The sequence below is a fragment of the Lissotriton helveticus genome, chromosome 4_1 (genome assembly GCF_964261635.1).
Source record: "Lissotriton helveticus chromosome 4_1, aLisHel1.1, whole genome shotgun sequence".
In the NCBI taxonomy this organism is placed as follows: domain Eukaryota; kingdom Metazoa; phylum Chordata; class Amphibia; order Caudata; family Salamandridae; genus Lissotriton; species Lissotriton helveticus.
The window spans coordinates 1,930,912,486-1,930,929,276 of NC_136063.1; the positions used below are offsets into that span (position 1 = coordinate 1,930,912,486).

General features: G+C 41.5%; 1 protein-coding gene across 1 annotated transcript in view; it reads left to right on the plus strand.

Annotated features, from left to right (window-relative positions):
• MCF2 (MCF.2 cell line derived transforming sequence) overlaps positions 1-16,791 on the plus strand; it is a 1,062,111-nt gene that overhangs the window by 139,174 nt on the left and 906,146 nt on the right. The window lies entirely within an intron of this gene.

Genomic DNA, 16,791 nt, shown 5'->3' on the forward strand with positions numbered 1-16,791 from the left:
ATCAAGCTCGGGTCAAGTCCTACTACTCTCCCAGCAATAAGTTTTAGTCAGGATACGCAATGATCCCTGTACTTGAAGGCTAAGATTTTATAGACTGTCCTCACTATACATTTATCCTTTCACACCTAATGTCCCTAAACAGTGATATGCGACAATACCACCGCAGTTTACGACGATACTACTTCTTTGAAACAGACCAATGCACTGTGCGACTTTACTTGCCACACTTCCTCTGCCTGCAGACAGAGGCACTAGCTTCACACAACACTTGGAAGCCTTTTCAGAACTACATATAACGTAATACAAACTCAACAGATGTTAGTTCATAATTTTGTACATTAAATTCTATATAGTACTTTATACATAACCCTAGCTAATTTCCTTAGCAACCACTACTCTGCTACCAAGATATAACTGCTACAGCGGAACTCCAAAAATCATTTCTAATCTGCATCACCATTTCCCTGAAACCTCCGAACACACATCCATTCGTCAGTGGGGCCCATAACACTGCACACATTCTCTGTTCACTTAACTCGACTTCAAGGATTGGTGAAACACAAATGAGTAATGCTGTAACATTTGGCGGAGTGTCTAAACCTATTTAATCAGTTATTATTTACACCTATATTTTTATATGATTTACCATGGTTTTAACAAACATGAATTTTATTCAGACACACCACCATAGTGGCAATGGATCTGCTAGAACGAAAATCAGGCATAGGAAAAATTACAAGACCAGTTTTAATATTCCATTTTCCTAATTTTATTAAAAGCAAAACTTTGGTATGTCTGACATTTAGGCATTAATTAATTCTTTATTCAGTAAAATCTTAAACTTTATTTCAGAATGATCATTTTATTCAGAGCTCAGAAAATAGTCATTTATTGAGAAATCAGTTAAAAGTTTAGCAAAGAATAGATAGTTCCAAATTCATTCTCTCCCAACATCCCTCACTATCGCCCTCATCTTATCCTTCAGTCCTGCAAAGAAAACAAGAAATAAATCAAAGTATCTTACATCCAGGAATCGATCTGCAATCCGACAGCACTTCGAGATGAAATCGAAAAGAGCGACCCTCTCAGCAAAATCAGGGGGTTTTATACACTAATTTCCTAACTTAATCTATCTAAAAAGTATCGAACATCACCAACTCGGTTTCTGATTGGACAAATTTGGGATGGGTGAGCATCTCCTCACCATTACAACATCATATTCACGGTGAATCAGCAGTTTAATAAAGGGGTATTGTTTAGGACAGTCTTTGGCCTGGTCACTTCCTTGAATTGTAACTTCGCGTTTCTTTCCCACGTTCAGAACACTCGAGTGTCCATGTTTTGGCAACCATCCTGACTTCCAGGGCACAGTAGCCTTGAACTTCCCATCCGAGCACAGGCAGTTCACTCTCTCTTGCAGGCTTTGGGTGCGCATGCGCAGTCCAGCACTTGCTCGCAGTTTACCAGAGCAGCCATGTTTTCACTAGGCCTCAGAGGCCACTTTTGGAACTATCATAGAAACAAACACAAATTCATGTTAAATATGGAACTAAAGCCCTACTGTTTACCTCCCACCATACTAATGTTTCCCTATTAGTTGTTACCTAGCAAGTAAGCCACTTAAATACGTTTCATACTTACATATCCGACGACTTTCTAGCACAATAACGTGTATGTCAGGGGGTCCCATGCTCGGCACAGGCTGAGCTAACCGACTCTTCGTCTTCCCCACAGACCGGCAGCTACGGGCCCTTTAAGGACAGCCTGGCCTTGCAGTTCCCCGGACCACCTGACTTTGTTGGCCTATCAGAGCCGGCCTCGCGGCTTAAGGAGGAGGATCCGGAAGACGCCAGCGCTTGTGAGCTGCGGAGATTCACGTTGTGGGAATCCGACGTGCAACGCCAGGAGAAACAAGCCGACCAGGACAAAGAAGGACCGTGTTTGCCCGGACCCGAAGAAGACGCGGAGGTGCCCCTGCTGAGTGACACCGGAGACGGGAGACTGACGGAAGGTGTAGCGGAAGCAAGGAAGCCAGGAGGCCAACGGTTCCGTGTTCCGCCCAGCCACGCGAAGGAGGACGCGTGGCTTCTCCAGGTGCGTGGGCGTTTACGTGCACTGTTCCGTTTTGAGAGGGGAGGGACCGGGTAGGCAGCGAGGCGCTGTTTGGGCACTGAAGTCTTCCTGTGCACACACTCACGGGTCGCTCTAATTAATGTCCTTGCTTGAGCGGTGGTGGTTACCTGTTCCCTCACTCCCTGCCCTGACTGTAGTCTTATACAATAGGACAGTCTACTAAAGCCCGTTGTTCTTTTCTTTTCTTACATACGCTGGAGTCCGGCTACATCCACCCAGGGGATACGACACCTGAAGCCCTAGGATTCTGGATTTTGCCTGATTTTGTAAACCTGCAACCCTATGTTTAAACGCTAAATAAACAGTAGAACTGTCGCCCAAGTATTGGCTCCTTCCTTCTTGCACCCTCAAAGGTGACAGTGTACAATAAGCACGTTCATATTGCGTTTATTTATATTTAAGCTGTGCATTAGTTCACATCACAATAACAATACAAATTAGTTAATTATATTGCTTCATGCAGGCAAAATTAGTATTCCCACATGTGCATTTGTGTGCATCCTATACTATTGTTGGTTATTTCACCACAACACACCATTAGTAAACGTTAACGTTATGGAACATTGATTTCACAAGGGGTACACAACATTTTGTTTTGCCACCTTGCTCCATCAATACCACCCATAATACAGATCCAGTTTGTAGATTAGTCCGAGATATATCAAAGGGTACACCAGCGTAAGTTATCCAAAAATGGTCAAAGAAACTCACTTGACTGGGTAGGGTCTCCTATTCCTCTTAAAGGATTTTAGAATTATTCTGTGGAAGGTTCCTGTCTCTTTATTTAGCCCCAGTGATGCTCATGGGTGGTGCTGACCTACTGATGTCTTCTTCATTCATCACACACAGTCATACAATTCCATCTTAGCTAAGACAAAAGGAGTGGGTCGCTGGGTTTTTATTTTGTTACTTGGACCTACTGGTGCACCCTGCTGTGTTCACTACCCACTTGACATTAGTACATCTTTCTAAATCCCCATTTTAGCAGTCATTTGTTTGTGCTTTAAGGCGGATCATGGTTCAAAACCAGTAAATCCCTGAAAGGTTTAACTGGGTTCAACTCACTCCTGTAACCACCCTGCAGAGGCCCCAGTGGTTGGTTTCAAACACACCTCTTTCTTCCTCTGCTTAGGAAGAGGGAGCTGTGTGAACATCGAAGAATCCAGCGCACACAGTCCACATCACCACAATCGGTACAGCAGCTCAATTTGGGTGGCACATGAGAAACATTTCTCAAATTAAAAGTAACCTTTTCCACTCCCAGCGTTTAGATTTCAGACTTTGGCACAGGCGGAGAGTGATGGTCAGTCCTGTAGGATTTCTGTTTCATGAACCCTGAATTACCAGCAATGCTGGTACTTGGTTAATCCGATTAATCGTACAGTGTTCAGGTGATGAACTCACTAACCTGTCCTGATTTCAGTTAGGCCTAGATGTCACCCTAAACACCGGTCCCAGGATATTTGTTTCCGGTACAGGGAAGACCTGGCTTGGCATTGCAGGCTGGACTATTCCCATGAGGCACAGGGTCAGACTGATTTGATATATAGCTGTGTCAGAACTGAGGTGATGAAATGAGCTAAAGAATGATGATTCAAACCAGATCTGTGACTGGAGGGGAGTGTCTGAAAAGTTTCAGCACTCTGTCCATCATCTCCTTGTGTTTGCATTAGATTTTTTAAATCTTGGCACTAATTTATCCAAGGCAAATGGTGAACTAGTTGAAGTTGTTAGAACCACATTGCGTTGTGTTGAGCTAGACCAACAAAGTCTTGCTTGTCAATGATATTTGCAATTGTGCACAGACTAAAAATGTGAATCCGGCGAGATTGATGTACTATGCACATAGGTACAAACCTAGCATTAGTCTGCAAAGACGGCCGTATGGCTGCTCTCAACCAGTCCTACCTTCTTTTAATTTCCCGCACATTTTCAACAGGTGAAGCTAATCTACAGGGGACTCTTTTCTTTTCATTTCTTGCTTGGCCGTTTGACCTTCATTCGTCACATTTTTGAGGTCGCCAGGGGTATTTAGTAAATTTCAGTTTGAAAATGTGTTTACAGTTCAATCATTCGAGAGTGTCAGAGTAACCCTGTAAGTGCATGCCACCTGCTCTAGGAATCCCATCACTTACATGAGCAAAGACAGCTTTGTGGCCACACTTAAACAAACAACTCTTCTATCCATTTATCATGTGTGTGTCTCCAGAGAGATTGGACAGGTTTCTCTCTGTTCTGATAATTTCTCATTAGTATTGAATCTCATCGGAGGAATGCAGGAAATGTGTGTTATCTTGTGTGCAGGTCACTCATGGTTAATGGCATGTACCAGAGTACCTCCAGGGGGGAGTGCCCGCCTTTCTAGGTGCAGGCCACACCTCTTTCGCCTCATCACAGATGTACAGTGTGGAACAGAGAAGAAAGTAAGCTAATATAAGGGTGACAACAGAGACATCTTTGCAAAATCCCAATTTCCTAGGTCAAATCACAAACTCCAGAGACACCTGAAATGACACTGGACCTGGGCGCACCTGTAAGAAAAATCAAACATGTCAATGCTCAAGTGCATATAAACTATTTAGACATTCAAATAATTTAGGTAGCATTTCAGAAAACGAAATTTGTTTGAATCATTTTTTTAAATATTGATTAAAAAAGATCTATAGGGTAAGTGAGAGAAGGCGAGAATTAAAAATTACTTAATACAAATGGTGCCTGACCCTCCTGGTTTGTATTTCAGTCATAATGCTCTATGTGTAAAGCATGTTTCAAGACTCATCTTGCATGAGATAGGGCACTCGAGGTAAGGCTTGGACCTGATATTTTCACCCAAACAGATTTCTCCTGTGAGGCTATTTAAAAATTAACCACTGGTTGGTAGCCTCTAGTGCTCCTGGAGGCCTACAAAAGTCTCAGAGCTTCTATTCTCCTTTGGTCTTATTGATCCACTGCTCCTTCCCCAACTGGTGATCTCCCTTCGAAGGTTGAGGTTTTTCCATAATGTGACAAAGCCATCTAAATGCCTAATCCTACAATTTAGGTAAACATGCTTGCAAATTCGACATAGATTTTGGGGCTCACAGAATCACACTTTCTAAAAGATTTTAGGATTGACGAATTTAGCTAAATACTCATGTGATCCATTTTCCATTCCAAATTCACTGTCAAATAATAATCTGTTTAGACAGGCTGCAGCAGTAAAATTATGTTCTTTATCAGGAAGCTCCCAACCACATTTATCCATAGCCATTTTGAGCACTTGTAGAATATGTCAGTTTGCCTTCCCAAATAATGCCCCAATCCACTGAATCAGCGTAAAAAGGGAGGGTTTAGGTAAAGAACGAGACCCTGGAACAGGAATAACCCATTGGAAGAATAATCATCGTAATCAGAATAATAAAACAATTCAAAATTGGCTGGAATTTCAACAGTATGTAACAAACATTATATATTGATAAACCAATTGTGAATGAATGCCTTAGGTCACTAATATGTGTTACCCTGCTCTCTGACCTTTATAAATTAACCATTTTAATAAAATTGATCCGACCCACTTACTAATTAAGCTGAAATTGAACGCCAGGTCTGTACCTCTTTGGAGAACTTACTTACGAAGCTCTGGTAATTACATTTTTACAAATCTCATACTCTGTTGTTGACTCCAAGATATCTAACTTCATGGGAGAGTTTGATAGTATCCCTTCAGTCTTCTATATATTTACACTAGAACCAGAAACACAAGGGTATTCATTTGGTACCCTAAAAAACACTAGCCAGATTTTCTTGATTGAGGAGTAGGAAGAGAGCCAGATCATGCATGTAAAATCGAATTTTTGAGCCCCCTTCCAAATCAAGCTAATGAGTATCCGATTTTCGATGTAAAGAAGAAACAGCAAAGGGAAGAAGGCACACCCCTGCCTCGAGATTCCATTAGTTAACAAAAAAACGCCACTAATCCTTCCTTTGCTGATCAAACTTCATATGCCCCACACATATTGGGATCTGAGTAATATAGTGATTGGGGGGGTGCAAGAAAAGGAGTATAATTTAGAAACTCCAATGCTACACATCATTGAACTTCTAGGTTTCCAAAAACTAAACTTCAAATGGTATCTTATTAGTCTCTGCATCTATCGCTTAAATCAGGTAGTGGGTGTTGAAAGTGAATATCCAACAAGGTTCAGATCCAGTTTTGTTTGAAGACTGATGTTCAGGGGGATCCCAGATGAACTTGTGGTTAAGATTGTCATCATTTTTTGATTAATCAAAATGTAACAGACTAATTGGTAAAAAATAAGCACATTTGTAGGGTGTTTACAGGGTTCAGGGAAAAATAAAAGTTTGCACCTCTTACTGAAGGAACATCACATCTCTTAATTATTCCATTATAGCGGAGTGTCAATCTTCAAATAAGACTGTGACCGAAAATGTTTTCTTTAAAACTTGTTGGGTGGGCCACCTGCCCCAGGCACTTCACTATTAGATATACATCCCAAAGTGTTCCCAAACTCCTGTTTTGAAACTTTCTTTAGAAGTCAGGCACCGTTGCCGGCTGAGAATGAGGTTTGATATACTTGACAGAGCTGGCACTGGAATGTAGAGATTCTACTGTTACACTTTGGAGTAATAACTTAGAAATATTCCTGCCATCTAATTTTTTTCAGTCTTTAGCCACCCAGAATTTGGCTCATTTAATTCAGTGAGCTGAATTTGCAGCTTGTTCTGCAGGCTTTGGGTGCACCATATTATTCTCAAAGCTTTGGCTTTCGCCTTCAAAGCCCTCTGCTTGGTCTTCAAGGCTCTTCACGGTGCAGGACCTAGACCTCTTCAACGTCTGTTCTCGTGGTACATTCCCACCAGAACACTTAGGTCCGCAACCGCCTGCCTTGTGAAAATACCCAGATGCAAGAAAGCCAGGATTGGGGGAAGATCCTTCAGGGTGGCTGCGGCCAAGCTCTGGAACAGTCTACCTGCCGAAATTCGCCAGATCCCACACCTCCTTCCCTTTAGGAAGCAAATCAAAACATGGCTCTTCCCACACCCCCCCCCCTAATGACCGCTCACCCATTATTCACCTCCCCCGCCCAATAACTCAGGAGTAATCCACCAGCGCCAGGATACCTGCCAGGTGACAGTCGCGCTCTACAAATGTTTTAAATAAATAAATAAATAATTGCTGCAACATCACATTGTTCTGGAGTATTTTTGGTTCCATCAACTTTTCTTTTCAATTTCGAGATGCGCAGTTCAAGTTTGCAACGTCTTCCGAGGAGGGTTCTCAGTCCACCTTCGCTGTCATCTCTGAGGTAGTCCACTAAGAACCTCAATCTTTGCCTCTTCTCTCTTATTTCTGGCCATACATGGAATAGCTATAGTCAATATTTATCTGTCGTAGAGATAAAATTCTGCAGTGAATGACGGTGCTCTCACGCCCCATCAATGAGTTACCCTGGACTCGTCATAGGAGTTTGAGACATCTCTTTAAGTTGCCTTCATGTGTCTACTCACTTTTAGGAGGTCCCGCCGCGCGGTAGGTAACGGGTACTCCGCCACCACCCCCTTAACTGCACAGTGTGGGCCATGGTCACCCATATCATTCAGGAGGTGTGAGCTGCCGCATGCCATAAATGTGTACATTGAAATGAGAGCTCCATGCAATGAAAAGTGACACATCCTCAGTTATACTCCTACAACGGTATCGAGGCGCTGTGTCGGTGAGATGTACTGAAAGCAACGCATTTCGTCTTGACATTCCCGAGACTCGCATAGTGCTGTTCTGTGCTGCAGGTTCAGTATTTCATTATTGCTGTAGCAATGCCTGACATTTTTTCTTCTCTCGAAACCTCACTTTTACTATGATGAGGAACATTCCGTCCAGCTGACAGTTTCCGGTGTCATTCTGTGGGTTGTACAGGGAGCTTTGCGTGCGGGCATTGAGACTATCTGGGCAATGGCATCCGCCAGACTCTGCTTTGAATTCTGCATGTTTCTATGCATCGAACCAGCCTTTGACAGCCTGTTTGCTCCCCGGTGGGACACAGATGCACACCTTTGCACACACTGCCAGAAACTGACATGGATTGCGTTCTGTGGGTTGATTTGGAGCTCTGCTGAGACCGAATAAAAGCCACAAATCCAGTAAGTCTGGATTTAATATGCTAATGAATGCAAACATAGATATGCACATTTCTTAATGCCTGGGTTTGTTTGCATTAGCACATTCTCACTGGTAAACGTGCTCGGAGGCAATATCAAACAAGCATTGCTAAACAGGAAGCTCGCACACAGAACTATAGGCAAGCATGAGTGTTCTTGCATTCGTTAGCATATTAAAGCAAGACTGGTTTATTCTGCCAGTGCTGTTTTATTAATGCCTTCTCATAAAATTTCATATCCGCTCCATTTGATCAAGATAATAATTAACAATGACCTGAAATCATTACAGGATTAGGAATTAGATGTGTAAATTATTGAAATGCGGCGTCCATCAGTACCCGTGTTATTAAAGGTGTTCTTTACAGCTCCCACTGCGGGTGCAGTGATTGATGTGCTGGAATCTCAGTGAGTTTTCCACCTAACTCTCACTTGTACCTGGGCTCGTGGCTTCCTGGGACACCCGGGCTGCATCAGGATACTCTTTTCTGGTGCCGCACTGAGACGAGCGACTGTTTTATGCCCCTGCAGGGTGTAATATCATTTCATTTACCCAGATGTTTCTGAAAGTTGGTATTTTATTTTCCGACAAAGATAAACCTGGCTCACTGTTTCCGAGCTGCACTATGTGAAATGAAGCACTATCTCAGAGAAATATCGGGGCTGCTGAATACATTCTTTCCACGCCGGACAGACGCTATGCTCTGCGGTGCTCTGCAGCAACATTCATCATGATGGGGCCGCTGGGGATAGTGAAGCGCTGGTGAACCACTAGAGGCGCCTTTTGCAGGCCCTTTAATTATAGTCTCTATGGAAATTGGGCATAATGTGAAGTAGTCCCTTTGGGTTGTAGTGAGTTTTCATTGTTTGCTTGTATATTTGTGAATTGTAATTCTTAGCAGCAAATAACTACAGGCCTTTGGTGTGTTTCTGACCATCAAACAAACCACAAGAAGGGAAAGAGAGTAATTAAACAAAGTGTCAACAGAAGTTCAATTGATGCAGCGGAAACCTTTAAAGACAAAGGCTTTTGTAGAGTGTGTGGCTTCTATTGTGCCTGCCATGGCACAGCATTAGGTCACATTCATTGCTTGTACCTTGAGGAGACTCAGTGAGTGTGTGTCTTTACTCTCTCCATATGTCTAAATACTTCAAAAGGTGCACAGGAGCTCCTGTCTTTTGTAAGTTGGGCACTCGCTGCTCAAACCCGACCCGGTATTTGAGGCACTTACTGTGTCTTTCAGGTGGTTTTGACTGTTGTGAAGCAGTAAATAGTCGGGTCTGATTTATTTGTAAGTAGGACGTTTGCTAGAGGTGTGCGTGGAAGTAGCCACAGTAACATCCGATTGCTCTGTGATCTTAAAGCAGCAGCTGGCCTAGAACAGGATTCAGAGTAATTACCATTGCCAAATGGCCGTTAGTCATTTGTGCCCAATATATTTCCCCATGAACACAAGGCCCATGCCCCTAAAAAATGTATAGCTCAGCTAATCGGCATGTTGTTATTAGGGCCAATCATGTGGCTCTGTCATTCCGGCTGTTTCCAAATTCTGAGTGAAACTTTCTCTAATCAATCCAAATATTCCACATAGCTCCACCAGCATTCTGTCTATAGGTTTAACCAGACATTAGGGCTATTCGGATACAAATGTTGTTGGAATGTATGTTAGTGTTTATTTTTAAATTGGAGAGATTTGCAAACCAGTGATGAACAACCAGATCGGACTGGGACCGAAAAGATGCCAGGGCATCAAAATAAAAAATAGTGCCATTAGCGAATCAGAGGGCTAAAAAGTGTGCCACATTTGCATATCAAGGCAGTTTTGAAATTGTAAATCCAAGCTGTATATGTGTTTTTCAAGATATGGTCCACTAAATACGTATGTGCTTGCTGCCAGCAGTGATTGTGGTAATACAGATAATAATCTGGTCTACCAGACCATAAAACAGGCCCACAAACAGCCAAAACATCAGTTCATACCATGACCTGTCCGACCAGTCCCTCAGCCACTGCCCAATAGGCCAATACCACCCTGTAAACAGTCCCCTTTCAGATATAGCATTCCAGACGGGGACCACAGGCGGGCATTGAACAAAAACAGTTGTTTATGGAGTGTAACCACAATGCACTTTCTGTCAGCTTTAGATGTGCTGCTGTCTGATAAAAGCAGAGCAGAATGGGCCGTGGAAGGCAGGGTAGCACTCACTCACCACACTTCAGCACCCTGCAGAGAAATGCAGACCTGAGCTGCAACAAGTCCTGGGACCTAATGTGGAATCGCATCACTATTCCTACCCTTCCATATGTATCTTCACTACAAGTATGAGAATTTTCACTCACATATAAGATAGGTATCCCTTTCTCGAGCACATAATCCGTTATGTAGTGCTAATGTTCTGTATTGGGATTTAAAGGCTTTTCTGACCCTTGAAAGTAAACGTTAATATAAAATATTGCAAGCTTCCCTCATATTTTGAGAGGCACTTTCTGCAACCCGTGACCTAACACACAAATGTTAACAAGTCATACTGTCACCTGGGCAGGTGTGGTGAGCAGATTCTGTTTGCTAATGGCGTGGGCTTGTGGAGCTCGGAGAAGGAAGTGAATGCCACCTGAGAACAAGGCGCTCCATGCAGCAGCACACTGGGCTGCAGGAGTCTGTCGCCTGTCTTGATAGGACATCTCCTGTGGGAGATGCCTGCAACTAAAACCAAGAGTGCTTAGATAAAAAAACACTCTACTATCTCGGTTGCATGCTCATATATATATACAGGGTCATTCACTCTAAAACCTAGCTCAAGGTTTTGTTGCTAGTTTACTCATTTTGTCAGTGTGAGTGATTGCATGAATGAGTGCAGTCTGTACTTTAATAGCTCCACAACATTAACAGAATCACAACTGGCAGATACTGAACCAATGGCATCAATGTATTTCAATGCCTTTGCATGCATGATTTGGTCAAGTGTGGAAGCTAAAACTAGACCTGGGCACCTGGCTTATAAAATTACCAATCTGACCTCTACATCACATTGCCTACTCCCAGCCTAAGGTTAGCTCTTCTATATATGCTTTGTAATTGTGTTAACAATCTCATAGTGCAGTGCACTCTGATGTTGAGGGTGCATTTCAAGGAAAATCAACAACAGTGGTTCCTAGGAGCCATTCAACCAAGTCGTCGGCTGACTAGTACATTTCCATGGGATCATAGAAAACAATAAAAAGTTAAAAATAAGTGAACCAACAAGGAGGAACTTAACATCTTTAATATTTATAGTGCACACAGGCTTGGCTTCTAGGAGGAGTCAGCCTTCCCTCTGTAATGAATAATTATATTAAAATGGCCTTCCCAGTGTGCTAGCAGGAGCTATTTCTCGAGACTAACCGCAGGAAAGTTTATGGTATGATCTGCAGGTCTTAATCACCTGTCATAGGTTGACCTATGTCTGCTCGGCTTAGCTGCATCATTTTGTTTTGTGATTGCACCTTCGATGTATGTTGGGTCATTTGATTTATGAAGGAGCTGCGATCTTAGATGCTTCAACTATTAGATCTTTTTCATTTGTTGTTAAGATTTTTTTGTGCTTTTTACAAGCAATATTTTAGATTACGTGGTATGTTCCTTTTCATCTACTCACACCCATTGTGGATCTGAAGGAGCTTGGATGTGAGGAATAATCCTGCTTTTGGCTGTGGACGAAACACCAATGCCTGAACTTTAGAAGAATGTTCTTGATTTTTAGAATACCCTCATTAGATAAGCAATAGAGACAAATTATATGTATTTTTATCAAGTAGAAACGTTATTCTTATCACTTTGTGATTATATTTTCTCTTCCATTTTAACGCTCTTTCGCTGTCTTTACACTTTCCATTGTTGAATTCGCAGGAACAAGTACATAGTAGTTTACATGAATAGCAAAGAATATTTTCAAACGTTCCCCAACCTTTTACTTTAAACCCAATCGGATCATTCCAGGTCTGTGCTAGGAGAGGGGATACTGTGTGGAAACTATATTAAATGCTTCCGGCAGCGGAAACCGGGAGGGTGTAAAACTGAGAGGCTCGATAAAACGGTCATGGATGAAGCTTTTACTAAGGGGAAATGCGGTCACAGTCGTATCCGATTGCATTAAAAATGCAGAACAATTAGGCTATTCATCCTAACCAGATTTAGTTATCTCCCTGAAAAACAGCATGGAAACAGTTAATATAAATCCACAGCACAAAACCTTTCTGCTTGGAAGAAGGTAAGTAAATCATTGAACATTTAGTTTACGATTGCCTTTTCTGCACTAACCCCAGAAAAAAGAGCACATATAAACTCCTGATTACTGTGGGGACCATCACCTGAAGAGGGGGCACTTAGCGTTTGGGGCACAGGAGCATAAGAACAACTGTACATTAGTGTGTTGGTACGGATCGGAAGCCACGAGCGACCCCGGTCCCTTTATTTAAGCCCTCTGGCCACGCCTGGCCAGAGAGTGCTACAATGTTAGGGGGTGCTTCCGGGACCCTGCCATGATGGCAGAAACACTAGACCTTTACAATTACAATGACCACCTATTGCCCTCAAATCAAATGAATTACCCAAATCGTTGGGTTCAAAAGTCCCTTTTGGTATCGCTTTGGAGGTTAGGTTGTGACATACCTTCTACCCACCCACCATATGAAGACATGGTGAACATTGCCTATGAAGCTTTCTGTAATTAGCATTTACGAGGAGATAAGCAAGAATTAACTTCACAAAGCTAGAAGAGAATATTCAAATCAAATCAAAAATAGCTTTATTCGATTTAAAATATGAAAGCACAGTTTCACATAAAATTTCAAACAGGAAATCACAGAAGAATAAAATGGATTACAATCAATTAAAAATTCATATGTTAAGAACCAGGATTCAAGTTCCACATTGATTTCCTTGAATATATTACACATTTCAAATATGTAACAGAAGTAGTAAACATTTCATATTGTAAAAGTTGTAACATTAAAAGTGCTGGACGACATTGTCACATGCCCAGAATTTTTAGAATTGGCACTACCCATCTTTTTCTCAGAACCGAATAACATTTTCAGAAGAAGATGTGCATCGAAGATTTTTGTGACCGATCGTCGCAATGACAAACGCCCAGGTTTTTTGACCCATTGTTTATAACCAGGAAACTCATAAGTCTATGGAAAGACCCCAAATGAAAACGAGTCAACAACATCCTATCATAACCCCCAGTTACATATACAAGATAGGGCTGAAGGCCGTTGCATGACATCAATAACTGGTTTTCCAAGTCCGTGGGTTTAACAATTTCATGTGAGAGTCTGATTGTCTGTAGGTGCGTTAAGCAATCCGATTTCAATGTTTTTCTTGAAATTTATGTTATACTATCTGGTCTAACAAAGTATTCAGGATGGCCAATGTCAATCATGAATTTTCTAATATAGTTTAGCCAGCCAGGGAATAGAGGATGCCCTGTGAAGCTTTAGACAATCATTAATGATGTCCCGGTTGAAGCTAGTGTGTATTGTCACCATATTTTATGCCATAACAAGATAGGTTAAATCTCAATCAAATCCGATATATATGGGATCACAAGCTCGGCATAACAAATGTAAGTAGCAGTGATATTAGGGACTGCCAATAAATATCTGACAAAGGCGTTCTCAATTAGTTGTAGGGGCTGAATATCCACATTGTCCCAAATGCCCGCACCGCACACGCAGTAGTAATACACTTCGCTTTATATACTTCCCTTAGTTCCACCACCGGTCTTCTGCCTAACCTTCTGGCAAAATTGGCCAGAGCACCAGTGGCTTTAGAAAATAAAATGTTCCTGGCTAAAACCATGTGTGATCAAGTTCCCCTATGGTCAAAATGGATGCTCAAATATGGAAATCTATTGATACACTCCACCTTAATATTGATAATAAAAATGTCACGACATTTAGCACTTTTCTTGCCACATTTCATTATATGCATTTTTGAGATGTTCACTTCAAGGCCCCAATTTTGCATAAATGTGGCGAAGCTAGTCATTGCTCTTTGTAGCCCTAGTTGGGTACGGGCCATTAAAACTGCATCATCTGCATATAATAATGCAGAGTTGCCTATCAGTGAAGGGCAGATCCTGGCATCGATTGACTAAAACTTGACCTAGGCCATCACTAGGTATTTTTACCTTACCACATAAGGTAGAAAGAAAAGGGGCAAGCACACAGTCTTGTCTCACCCCTTATCCGATTGGGAATTATTTCTATTCATTCACCTATATTTCCATATCGGACCCTTACACCTGCGTCTCAGTATAGCTGCTTCATGAAGTTTATAAGTGGTGGTTCCCCCCATTTCCTCGAGTATGCTCCAGAGTCTGTCATGTCTCACACAATCAAACGCAGAGATGAGGTCCATGAAGGCCAGAAATAGCTTCCCTTGCTTAGCTTGGATATATTTACCTAACAATAGGCTTAAATTTAGTCCTTGTTCGATTGTCTCTAGACCCTGACGAAAGCCATATTGGAGATGACGCCTGTATTTTCCACCCAGGACTGCAATCTATTCAGTATAATATGGCCTGTCACTTTGAGAAAAGAGCCTAAAAGGGAAATTGGTTGATAACATGTAGGACTATTACGATCACCCTTTTTAAATATTGGGACCAAAATCGATTCTGACCAAGATAGAATAAAGCCATAATCGCAACAAGCTATTAAAACCAAAGTTAGTAACGGACCCCAAACAGAGAGATTTGACATATACAAGTCAGCGGGGACTCAGTCCGGGCCAGGAGCTTTACCGCCCCCTCACTAGCATTTATGGCACTGTTCACTTCATCTAGTGAGAAATGAACATCCAGTGGGAACACATTTGAAAGTTCAGTCTCTGAAGAAGATTGGATTCCGCAGATAGCACTACCTGCTCCTCCTCGTTATATAATGTAATGAAATGATCCACCCATTTATCCTCACTAATGGCTATTTCTATTGCTGGGAGAGAATATTAAAAGAACAAGTCAATTTTGGTGTGTATTTGCTCGGAAGAGGAGCCACACAAGGTCTCAACTACTCAACTGATCTCAACTACCCAACGGAGGAAAATTTAGGGTAGATTTGCAAAATCTAGCCTTCTCTGAATGGGCACGATTTTAAAAGACTTTATTATCCACATTGTATTTCCATTTCCTCCATCCATTTTTCGCTTTTTTGCTGTATTTTTAGGTCTGTTAGTAAAAAATTTCAGTTTTATTAAATGTATATAAACCTACAACTTACATCCAGGGGCTTTCCTTAATTCATCTGTTGTAGTGCCATTTAAATATTTCATCCGCCCTCCACAGCATACAGCATGGGACAGTGGGTCAGACCACTTTTGTTGATTGTTACCTTTAGTGTGAGTGACCGTATTCTGCCCAAAAAAGACATCCCCTTCAGTATTAGGAAAGGGTTGGGTAATGTGTACTTTTGAAAATAAACGTATCCTATTTTATTCTTTCTTTTTATTTTTATTTTGCGAGAGCCCAGCAGTTTTTGAGTAAATGCTGGTTTTTACTCTAGTCATTTACATTCTCCATAATTTTTTTACATTTACGTATAGTAGTGCTGGAATTATTTTCAGAGTAGAGGTGCTGGCCAATGCCGTCATTATACTAAAGTCATAGGGATTAAGTGGAGAAATCACTAAAATACTCTCAGATTGTGATATTGACACCTGGCTCCCAACCCCACTCAAGGCATGTTTAGAATCAATGGGCACAGAAGTATCTCTTGTAGCAAATGTTCCCATGAATATGATTGCAACATGGTATGGTATACTGATTCATAGAGAGTATTTTCTCCTTCTCCCTGGCCTCTTTATGCTGGGACATGGTGGAATCTCAAAGACAAATTAAGAATCCGATCTTCATCAATATCAAAATGTACTGTTTGCTAGTTTAAAAAAAAAATATATAAACTAAATGTGACTCCTCAAACGTGTGTGTTCGTTCAAAATTCCTAGATGCATAACACAGATTCGCCCAGAGCACCCCTCTTGATGTTCAGACTCACTCTGAACTTTCTTGTAATATTCCGTGCTCAGTTCCTCCTAATCACCAAAGCAAAGATCTCTGCTCTCGACAATACCAAAACATACATTTTATTAAGCTCTTAATGATTAACAAAATGCCACAAAGTACACTCCTGATAGTTTTCAAATTCACCCAGAGCTTTGCTAATAACACCTAGATTTGTTCATCCCTAGGTCTATTCTTTAATGATACCTAGACTCAATCATATCTCTGATCTGCATTATAGACCAATTGTGACGTCTTATAGATCACAGACAAATTGTGACATCTTGGTGAATTGGTCACATATTTACAATATAAAGATTTAAGGAGGCACCCTTAGGTGAAAAGGGAATGGGTCTCACATAGAAAAAAACAAAGGTTTCCCTTTTCCTGGTTTTTGTAGACAGATAAGACAGGAAATGAACAGTCTTATATATCAAGTTCTAAGTCACATAAGTATGAGGC